Source organism: Cucurbita pepo, unplaced genomic scaffold (assembly GCF_002806865.2).
Source record: "Cucurbita pepo subsp. pepo cultivar mu-cu-16 unplaced genomic scaffold, ASM280686v2 Cp4.1_scaffold000109, whole genome shotgun sequence".
NCBI lineage: Eukaryota > Viridiplantae > Streptophyta > Magnoliopsida > Cucurbitales > Cucurbitaceae > Cucurbita > Cucurbita pepo.
The window spans coordinates 457,921-458,459 of NW_019646433.1; positions in this window are offsets into that span (position 1 = coordinate 457,921).

Here is a 539-nt window from a genome sequence, read left to right on the forward strand (position 1 = left end):
ACTTGTTTATGATATGATACATTGTGATGCAATATGTCATGGTATGATGTGTATATGATGAAATGTTATGTTAAAAGCATAGAACGTTATGTTAGGTCTCTTAAATTATGTGTATACAGCATGATATGAATGACATGAAATCACGATAAATGGCATGAAATATAACACCGTTAGAATTATGTATGATTTGAGATGATTTGAGAACTGAAGAATGAGAAATGATATGATATGAATGATGAACGATATCTGAAACGATATGAAAAATGATATGATATGTACATAATGCTAGCAGAGTTGTATTAAAGGATAATGAAAATAGAAAAGTTTTGGGACCTTATGCATTATGTGTGCTCGTGCATTTGGGAGGATACCCCTATCCCATCATGAGGGTATGGACGTGTACATCCAATGGCAGGACAACGGTTGTTATGCTTTGCATAGCGCTTGTAATGACCCGAGAAAGAAAGAAAGAAAAAGAAAATATATATATATATATATAATAAATAAATAAATGAAAACGAAAAAAAAAAAAAAAAAAA